General features: G+C 46.6%; 1 long non-coding RNA gene across 1 annotated transcript; it reads left to right on the forward strand.

Annotated features, from left to right (window-relative positions):
- Positions 1-5,442: 5,442 nt before the first annotated feature.
- On the forward strand, positions 5,443-8,294 carry LOC309363005. Its single transcript, XR_014165141.1, has 2 exons — positions 5,443-5,884; positions 8,106-8,294. It is a non-coding gene; the product is annotated as an uncharacterized lncRNA (long non-coding RNA).
- Positions 8,295-10,593: the final 2,299 nt, after the last annotated feature.

The raw sequence follows: 10,593 nt of genomic DNA on the forward strand, positions 1-10,593 counted from the left end.
TTGTGAAAATAACATACAAAAACGCATTACTAAATGTTAGGGGAAATGGACATATGGGGGAAAATATGCCTTGCACATTATCCTTGCATGAGAGTCATAATTACATCTCTGGGTAGAAACTGGAATGTTTATATTCGGTGGATTGTCCTCCTTGATCTCTCTGTGGAAACAGCAATGACAACTTTGATATAACTACCGCTGCTCAAGCGACGCAAAACGAAACCTCCAGAAGGCTTTGTGAAAACACTGGGTTCTCTGCAAAGATTTAGGTGTACAGGGAAGATTATACAACTGGGGCATGTGTGTCCATAAAGGTGTGGTTTGTTAATAACACAGAGACAGTAGTAGGAGCCCCACATGCATGTTGTTCTGGGGTAACTTTCAGCACTCCTGTGCTAAATTTGGCCATGGAGGCTGGTATTTTAAGACAAATTTAGGGCCCCACCAACTTCAGCCAGACCTAGCCTGATTAAAGCGTACCCACACCTGTCTCAGGTGATTCCAACTGTACAGTGCAGTGCTCATCTATTAAAAGTAAAGCAAGAGTAAGTAAACATCTATTGCCTGTTCAGTTGAATGGAGGCTTTTTGTGGAGAAGGGTGTCTGTCAGTAGATTGCTATATGGAGCCTCCAAGCTGAGAAGCAGACTACCTCTGAATATGCTGAATAAGTTGTAGAGACTACCCACAGAAAAGGGCTTAATCAATCTCCCCCTCTCTCCAAGCAGCCTCTGCATTTCAACCAAAGCCTCCAGATGTGCTGCTGAGGCATCCTCAAAGGAAACCTGCAGGCCATGTCTTCTGCCTTCCAAAAACATGAAGTGGAAAACAAATCATTTCCCCTGTTTTCTCTCTCACACACACTCAGATGCAAGCTGGCTAGGGAGGGAATCAGGGGTGAGACCTGAGAGAGCAAACAGGCACATTAAGAACACATGATTCTGATGGACTTTGGTAGGGTGGGTGATCAGAGCCTACCCCTACCTTAATTTTTGTGTCTGAAGACTTGCTTGATATTTGAGAGAGAGAAAATGTCAAATGGACCCTTAAAAGGGAAAAGCAAAGATCTGTCTGGTATAGAGAGTAAAGAATCTGATTGTAATTCATAGACACATATTACTCAGGTATGAGCCATGGGTGGTGCAACTTCTTTTCTGCTTATTTATTTATTATGTCACCATCCTGAACATTTCCCAGACACCCTCTGGTTTTCACGGTGCTGATGTTAGCTTGCGGTGATGAGAGAGGATCGTTCTGTACTGAGCGAAGAAGCGCACAGGAAGAGAATTGGCCATAGATCCACGAGCTCCTCGCTGCAACTGGTGTTTACACTCTATCCTCTCTACCCTGTGCTGCTGGCTCTTTGTCCAGACACCAAAACAAAACCTTAAAAACCTTGCTGTGTCTCTTGTGCCTCTTGGGAAGTCTGTGGCTTCTGCCTCTCCTCTTGTGGTGAGTGTTTGTGGGGAGCCATTGTTGTCCTTCACTGATGGGGACACCGCGATCAATCATGCTGTGGAGCAATCCCAAACAACAAACTCGACACCACAGTCTCACTGTGGTCTTGCTTAGAAGCTGCAGTATATACTCTGGGGTGTACACCAGAGACAATACCATGGCGGTTTAGACCTTGAGTCTACATTTCCTTCCAGTAGCTGCCATAGAAGGAATACAAGGGATTTTCATCAGCTTGCACAGCTCAATCTCCTAGTGAACAGCATCCATGCCAGTCAGTGTAGCAGTGATGTGGATCACCACACCTTCTGGTCCTCACCCCTGGCTTCGCATGACCATGGAAGTACTATGGTCGCGAGGCTCAAGGAAGTATTTTTGCTTGCATTTTTCAGCAGCACGTAAGCCACCAAGGTAACATCTGAATCAGCCCTCTCTTGTCATGGAGAAGAATTTTTCTTTTCCTTATTGGGTCAATGCAGCATGATCACAAAATTAAGGTTCAAGTCAAGAGGTTGAATCCAACAAAGCAACGGGCAAGGAGAAATATTTCCATTCCTGCAACAGAACTTGCCCTCCCTCTCCTCCTGCATGCAGCCTCCCTCCCCCCTCCCCCAAAAAAGTGCTCCAGAGCAGATTGTGTGTGTGTGTGAGAGAGAGTATAGGGAATGCAGGGTAGTTCTGTTTTGTGAGCTGTTGTGCTTCTGCAACAACTTTGTTGGACATTCAACCAAATGGTTGGCATCAGAGCTGGCTCAAAACATTTTGCTGCCTGAAGTGGAACAGCAAATCTCTTCCTCCCCGTCCGCCACTATCCCAAGTCAAGGTGTGCCTCATCTTTTCCTCTTTGTGGTGGGGAAGTTTGGGCTCGCTGGGGGCATCTTGCCAACACCTCCCCATCTCTAACCTGCAAACACAAAAAACCTGGAGCTGGCACAGTCCAAACTAGTAATACCATGTTTTGGGACAGCTGCTTTTTGAGACAACTGCCACCTGAATTTGTCTTTTCATATATATTTGTCTATATTCCCCATTTCCCTTTCCCAACTAAAAACATGAGATCTGGCAATTTGCCTTCTCCGTTTGTAGTGCCAGTGTTTTCCCTGGCAGCTGTCTCTGTCATTTTCTATCTTTAGTTTTGGATTTCAAGCAGCGGTTGGGTTGTTTACCCATCAATAGCCCTAGATTCCTGGAGGGAGGAGGTTGAAATTAGGAAGCATAAATTATCCAGACAAGACAAGGCAGGCACATTGTAACCTGCACACTTGCCAGTGTTGAGAAGAGGATCCTACTCCTGGCAGGCACTAGTAAATAACAGGCTTTGACTTGGAGCTTCATTCCCACCGCTGATCTCAGTAGCTCTCATAATTAACAGACGAACTCACTGACCTCAGTGGCTCCTTGTCAGGCTGAAACATGAGTCATTCCCAGCATGTGTGCTGTGAAATCCTGTGCACACTTCCCTGGGAGTAGGTCCACAGTGCAACTCAACTTCTGGGGAGATGCATAGAGAATCGTACCGAAAATCATTTAAGCAGCAGCTATCAGAAGCTTGGAAAACGTTGGTTTATGGCAATAGCGTCTGGAAATAGCACGGAGATGAAAATACGGATTGTGGAGACCTTGAAGTCCAGTCTTCAGTTCCTGGGGCAGTAACACAAGATGGCTCCCCATTTGCTTGAATGTATAGGGGGATGCAGGAGGATCAGGTAGCTTGGTTCTGTTGAAAGTCATGTTACTTTTATAGTTACTATGTGACATATTACTGTATTTTTCGCTCTATAGGATGCACTTTTTTCCCTTCTAAAAAGTAAGGGGAAATGTGTGTGCGTCTTATGGAGCGAATGCAGGCTGCGCGGCTAAGCCCAAAGCCAGAACAGGGAGATGGAGCGCTGCGCAGCACTCCGTCTCGTTGTTCTAGCTTGGGGTTAGCTGCGCAAAGCCTCCGCAGGGCAGTGGGGTGAAGGCACCCTGCTGCCCTGCGGAGGCTTCAAAGGCTGTCCCCAAAGCCAGAATAGCAAGAGACTATCCCAGAAGCCAAATCCCTCTTGCTGTTCTGGCTTATGGGGTTCAGATTTTTTTTCTTGTTTCCTCTCCCCCAAACTAGGTGCGTCTTATCGTCCGGTGCATCCTATAGAGCGAAAAATACGGTATTTCTTTGTAGAAAAGACTGAGGAAATCTGAATCTCAATTCCTGCTGTGCATGCAGGAATGCACAACAGGGATCTCAGTTCCTCAGTTCTTTTACCTGTGAAATGGGTTAATTAGCCCTTTTCACACTGAAAACTGCTAATTGTATTAGCAAGCCCCGCTTGTTTTGTGACATTTCATCAAAGCATGCTTGTTCTGTTTCTCCACCTTTATATCATTGCATATTGAACTACAATTATTTCACCTGCTTTTAGCAGCAGTGATGGGGCTAAAGGGGCACAAATAGGAGGGCTCTGCTGTCTTCTGCCACCATGCACTCCTGACCTCAGGAAAAGGGAAATGCGTAAGCATTGGGCTCTGTGCTGGCACCTGGGCCTTGGCACATGTCCAACTGGACCACTGACACTGAGGCTAACTGATGCAGTTACTGCATTAGCAGTTAACCCGGCTAATTTGAAAGACGACATTTTCAAGGCTTTTTATTGCTATCTTCCAGTAGATGGTGCCATCTACTGGAAACTGGGTGAAAGCATAATGACCATTGTATGTGAAGGTAGAATTCACAAGTCAGTAAAGGGGCTCGTGCAGATCCTTTTTTTAAAAAAAGAATGAAATTAAGCACTCATCCTGATTTGCTTGCACAAAATTCATGTGGAGGTTAGATGATGCCAACTCTACTTAGCATTCATCCTGATTTGCTTCTGGGTTCCACCATCAGTAATTTACACTATACTTTTTAGTGCATCGCCCTGTCACTCCCCTAACTGCAAATAAGTCCTTTAAAAAAGTGGATTTGTTGCACCAGAGTGCTTTGATTCTGCTTTAATTGGGCAAACCGACATGGTCAGCATGCAACTGAATCGCTCCTGCAAAACACTGACCACAGTGCCCTCCTCTCAGAATTGGCCTGCCAATCATGATTGAAAACTTGTCGCTTTTTCCCTCCTGCTTTTGGCTTACGCCAATGACTTCAGGAGCTTGTCTTCACTCTTATTTCTTTCATGACTGAAGTTTCCTAAGCAAAAGCATTAGCGATCAGAATAAGTGTTGCAAAATCTGAACTGTTACATAAAAACAAAACACCTTGAAGGAGCTCACTGCCTTTGCTTGTGAATTAACCTACATGCAGGGAGCGGCCTTCACGCCTCACAGTGGAGTGATGTTCCTCCAGCCTCATGAGGAGCCTCTTTTGTGGGGCTAGCGAGTCGGGGCCTAGGCCACGTGGAAAGGGTCTTGCAGGGTGCGGCCTTCAGGCGCCACAGCCAGGCAAATTCATTTCATACTGTAGCCTTATGAGGCTTTGCCCTCGGGTGGGAAAAATATTGCGCCTGGGAAAGGGAAAATGGGAGTCAACAGACACTCAAGGAATAGTTTCGGAGAAAAAGCTTTATTTCTACCATCCATGAACTGGTAGAAGGAGCAAGTGGGATAAGTCACAAACAAGCACGGGTTCACAGTCATTTGCACAGAGTATATATTCCCCTTCCAGTTCTCTCCCCTTTCTCCTCCTCAAGAGTCCTGCCCCATGAGTTCCTCTGAGCATGAACAGAAAGCTCCTGTCTTGGGACTCTTGGACTCTTGGCGCCCTTCCCAGGAAAGGGGGGTGAGAGTGGTTCAACATGTCCAACATGAGTTGCAACTGAATGAGATAAAAGTCAGTTCTGTTCTTTTAGCGAGGTCAACTGGCCTGGGAAATTGTTCTATTCAGCTACCTTTGTTACAACAGAGCAAATGAGCTAATGCCTTTTAGCTGCTGAGAAAATGATTTTGAGAAGCTTTGAGCCTGCTTTGGGGGAGGGGTGACTTTGGGCCTAGGTGGGGTTACCTTCCTTCAATACCACACCATATGGCAGCCATTTTGTGTTTTGCTATGTTCTCATTGGTAGCCAATTGGTGGACTGGCCCATGTAGCACTTTCCCAAAATTGGTCTGGCTCCGTCTAAGGCAGCTTCCTCTGTTCTTATCATATGAAATACCCCACTTTGTATATTAATAGGAGCACAGGATGTTCTGCATATATATCCTAAAAAAGGGGGGGCTGAATCTCATGAGCGATATGTCCAAATGTGTTTTTACACTTGGGGGGCTGCTGCGTCGCTTGTTCCTGAACCTTTTCTTCCTTCCAAATGCCCTGAAGATCCATTGCACACCTTGACTTGCATGAAACCTCCTCTCTCTTATTTGCTCAGGGAACCAGACAGGGAGAAGGAGGAATGAAGGAAAACAGAAATCCGGCCTGAGAACGGAGGTCCCTGTCAAGAGAATGGCCAAGATCTCCTCAGGTGAGGATGAAAGGGGAGGCAGGGAAAAGAGCCCCTGAAAACATCCCCCCACTCGGGAAGAACTTGTCGGCCAAACCCCTGCACGGAAGTGTATCTGCATGAAGACGGTCAGCACTTTTCTATTGGAGGGTGTCACTGAGCAGAGTTTTCAATGGAGATGGTGTATCCGGATTAAGTGGGGGAAACAGAACGGGAGAGCATTTGGGTGTGGATGATGTCATGCAGATACAGAACTGGACTTGCGTCTTTGAGGGGGGTGAGCTCCCATCGCTCGGTCCCAGCTCCTGCCAAACTAGCAGTTCCAAACCACTACAAAGTGCAAGTAGATAAATAGGTACCGCTCCGGCGGGAAGGTAAACGGCGTTTCTGTGCACTGTTCTGGTTTCGCCAGAATGGCCACATGACCCGTAAAAACTGTCTGCGGACCAATGTCAGCTCCCTTTACCTTTTTAAAAGCACTGCACACTGCCATGCGATGTGAAAGTGCTTCATCTTATCAATGGTCACAACTCCTGAAATGAATGGATGGCTCCAATGCTCCATTTGCTGCCTTCCTTCAAACATTAACATTTGTGTATGTTCTAAGATGTTTAAAATAGTCAAAAAGATGACAGCTTTTAATTCCTCCAAATTTGATATCTACTTTAGATTATTAAAGGCTGGCTCCCAAAGTTATTTCAGGTGAAATAGATGGATTTAGGCCCATTGCTTGGCCGAATGTTAATCTCACACACACACACTTCAGTGGAAACTGCATGCAGCTGAGCAGCTCACATTCGGAGCATCAACACAGAAAGAAACAGAAAGAAAGCAACACAAATATTTTGACTGAAGTGTTTTAGGAAAGCGATTTTAAATCATGGGCACCTAGGTTCTGAAAATGGTGTTGCCCGTATTGGTGTGAGTGATGGGTCCCATGGCAAAATTCCATGTTGTCCCAGTGCAAAGGAAAAGAGCTAAGATCTTCTCCCTTACTATAATGTCCAAACAAGATGGGATGGGGAAGAAGAATGAGAGGTTTGTAGGGAGTCTTCAATAATTTTGCCAAGGAAATTCTTATGGTTCAGGGCCTCACTCTATTAGCCTTTCTTGTACATGGAGGTCCTTTATGAAAGGCATTCAGGCCCATCAAACAAATCTGTACTGAGATACACATACTGTATCACCATTTTTACTGCTGGAACTGCTTTGAATCTGACTTCAGGAAGAACGTGTTTTAACTGCGCAGTGTCCTGGAAAAGACACTCTGCATTGGGAAAGAAGGAGTTCCCTCCCATTTTCCACTTTCCTGATGTTCCAAATGACCAGTACCCTGGAGTTATGATTTGTGTTGTTGTCAGGATTCTAACTGTAACTGTAACTGACCTAAGAATTCTGCAGAGCAGTTGCTGCTGTGGCTGGCCGGCTGCTCAGGCGAACGTCAGCTCAGTGGCCAACAGCTCAGTCTTCTTGAGGCTCAGGAGCACCTAGCAAATCCCTGCTCTGTTCCTGGCACGCTAGACTCTAGCTGAGGAAGGCATTTCACGTAAGTTTATGGATTAAACATTCCTCACTATGCCATCAGGTGTGTTTATGCTCAGTGGAAAAGGATAGCTGCAGTAAAGGTAAAGGGACCCCTGACCATTAGGTCCAGTCATGACCGACTCTGGGGTTGCGGCGCTCATCTCGCTTTATTGGCCGAGGGAGCCAGCATATAGCTTCCGGGTCATTATTAAGCCACTTCTGGCGAACCAGAGAAGTGCACAGAAATGATGTTTGCCTTCCCGTCGCAGCGGTACTTATTTATCTACTTGCACTTTGATGTGAACTGCTAGGTTGGCAGGAGCAGGGACCGAGCAACGGGAGCTCACCCCGTTGTGGGGATTCAAACCGCCAACCTTCTGATTGGCAAGTCCTAGGCTCTGTGGTTTAACCCACAAAGCAGCAAAATCATGAGCAGCTTCCCATCCACAACAGCTTGCTGAGGTTCTTGCCATTTTCACAGGAACAATGCAACAGTAGATTAAATCAGTAGCAGTGTGCTGGAAGAAAGTATGAGTGTCGGCTTCTCTGGATCAGGTGTCTCTACCTAACCAGGGGGTGGGAGAGAGCAGGAACTCTCTCTTTTGCTTCTCCTTTCTGTGCATGGAAGGAAGAATGCAGGAGGGAGGATGTCCTTCAATGACTAGACATGCTTGTTATTCCCTCTCTCACTGCATCTTGTCTTCCCTTTTGTTTCCAGGATGTCTGCCAAGGTCTCCCCTGGTCCCCTCCTCTCCAAACCCCCCCTGCGGGTGAAAGAAGGCTCCCTGGTGCTCAGGTGGCTGAGATTAGTGTCCGGTCTCCACTTGTGTGCATTCCTCATGGACACTGTGGCCTGGATGATGTGCATTGCCTCAACAGCCGTTGTCAACTGGCGAGTGTGGCGTGTGGACAACATTAAGGGAATTGGCTCTGGAAACATCTGGATTGGAATCTGGAAGGTCTGTTTTTTGAAAGACCCTTCTAACGACGGAAACTATTATTACCATTGTGAAGAGCTCCATGAACAACATCCAAGCCTCCCGAGGGAAATTTTTATTGCTCAGGACTTAATGGCCTTAGCTGCCATTATGAATTCAGCGGCCCTTGGATTACAGTTATTTGCCCTCTGCAATGTGTTTGAGCCCAGAAAACATAAGGATTTTCTCTTAACCTTTTTTGGGCTTGGAGCTCTGCTGAACTTACCAGCAGGGATACTCGTCCTGATTTCCGTGATATGGAACATGTCTGCTGTCTTACAAAATGGAGAAATTGACTTCCCTGAATCTTTTGAATTGCCTCAAATTCCCAGCGAGCAGCATATAGGACCTTCTATTTATCTAGGCCTAATCGCTGCAGGTTTCCAGCTGCTGAGTGTAGCATTTGTTGGGATTCAGAGATGTCGCATCAGGACCACCGCAAGCGAGAGTCTAACTACTTGTACAAAGTGCGGTTCTCTCCTGGATCTCTCCTCCGCAGTTGAGATGGAGGAAAGCTGTGCAAGTGGTCTTGTAATTCCAGAGGAATCCTGCGTAGTAGAGATGGAGGAAAGCCGTACGCCCCAAAGCTTACCTGAAGGACATCAAAGCCAACCTGATGTCTCCAAACATACAATTATATATGTGATTGGCTTCAAAGACTAAACTATCAGATCCAGATCCACACAGATCGCTCCATACGCGCATGGATCTGCCTGGATCAGGGTATGATAGTTTTGTTTTGGGACTTCAGGTGGGCTTTGATGTCCTTCAAGTGAGGAGGCCTGTTTTTATGACTAGTAGTTATTTATTTATTTATTAAAGATTTTGTTGATTTACAAAAGTGTGCGATGTTGATTTACAAATCATTTTCAGTTGTTGGGGGGGGGGAAGATGGGTGGGGGTGGGGGTGGGGTCGGGTGGCGATTTTTCTATTTTACTTACTATATGTAGGGTTTGGTGTCAGCGTTGTTTGTGCAGATTCTTTGCTGTTTCCTTGTAATTAATAAACCAATATTAATTAAAATATTGACTCTGTTCGCATGATCTTGGCCAGTCTTAATGCACACTCTTGTCCCATTTTTCAGAGCCTCCTCCAGAGGAGACCCACTAAAGCCTAACCGGTGGGTCTACTCCTGTGTAGGATTCAGCTCTTGATAATTGTGCACTTGGGTCTGGGTTAAAGGCGGATATACACGGATCCTCATGGATCCTCCACTTTTAAAAAAATAACTCCAACAAATGCAGTGTCAAATCACACCTGGAAGGCACGCCTACAGACTGGACTATCAAAAACGTGGATGCAGCACCACAAAAACATGGACTTTATTCACCGCCTCTATTGCATCTGAAGAAAATAGTAGCAGGAGACTCTTTCAGGTGGTTTGCAATTTAACGGAACCACCTTTACCACCGGGACCTTGTAAAGACCCCAAGATCTCCTGCAACGATTTTGCAAATTTTTTTGCAGATAAAGTCGTTCATATTTGGAAGGAGGTAGACACCACAGTGGGAGCAGGGCTGGGGTGGGAGAGTGCTAGAGCCCTGTCTGGTCAAGTTGCATGGAATCAATTTCAATCTGTTACCCCCGAGAATGTGGTCCTGTGTGATTGCTTGGAGGTGGTTGGAGGATGGATGGCAGCTAATGGATTGAGGTTGAATGCTGACAATATAGAAGTACTGTTCTTGGGGGACAGGGGGTGGGCTGGTGTGAAGGACCTCCTGGTCCTGCATGGGGTAACTGTGCCCCTGAAGGACCAGGTGCGCAGCCTGGGAGTCATTTTGGACTCACAGCTGTCCATGGAGGCACAGGTCAATTCTGTATCCAGGGCAGCTGTCTACCAGCTCCATCTGGTACGCAGGCTGAGACCCTACCTGCCCGGAGACTGTCTCACCAGAGTGGTGCATGCTCTAGTTATCTCCCGCTTGGACTACTGCAATGCGCTCTACATGGGGCTACCTTTGAAGGTGATCCAGAAACTACAACTAATCCAGAATGCAGCAGCTAGTCTGGTGACTGGGACCTGAAGTAGACCTGAAGGAGCGTCTCCACCCCCATCGTTCTGCCCAGACACTGATGTCCAGCACCAAGGGCCTTCTGGTGGTTCCCTCACTGTGAGAAGCAAAGTGACAAGGAACCAGGCAGAGGGCCTTCTCAGTAGTGGTGCCCGCCCTGTGGAATGTCCTCCCATTAGGTGTCAAAGAGATAAACAACTACCTGACATTTAGAAC

This window comes from Podarcis melisellensis (genome assembly GCF_964234715.1).
Source record: "Podarcis melisellensis genome assembly, chromosome: 2".
Taxonomy (NCBI): domain Eukaryota; kingdom Metazoa; phylum Chordata; class Lepidosauria; order Squamata; family Lacertidae; genus Podarcis; species Podarcis melisellensis.